A 381-nucleotide genomic window follows, 5' to 3' on the forward strand; every position below is an offset into this window, starting at 1 on the left:
TGTTTTGTTTGTTGGTTTGTTTTGTTTGTTGGTTGGTTTGGTTTGTTAGTTGGTTTGATTTGTTGATTGGTTTGGTTTGGTTTGTTTGTTGTTTTGGTTTGTTGGTTGATTTAATTTGTTGGTTTTTGATTTTGTGTTTGTTTTATTTTATACTGAAATCTTTATTTCTCTCATTTAAGAGAAAAGTCACAGGAAGAAAAGGCTGCAAGTGCTTGGGGTGACAGTACTGTCCTGCCTAGCTCTGCTCACTTAGTTCTGAGTCCCAGCCCCTGTGTTACCCAGCAAAAAAAAACAAGAGGAAGCAATGGCCACCTCTCTGTCCCATGACCTCTTCTCATTCCTGGAAATGAAGAAGTCTGGGGGTGATGGCAACTCTGACTC

Source organism: Grammomys surdaster, unplaced genomic scaffold, assembly GCF_004785775.1.
Source record: "Grammomys surdaster isolate TR1022 unplaced genomic scaffold, NIH_TR_1.0 63, whole genome shotgun sequence".
Taxonomy (NCBI): Eukaryota; Metazoa; Chordata; class Mammalia; order Rodentia; family Muridae; genus Grammomys; species Grammomys surdaster.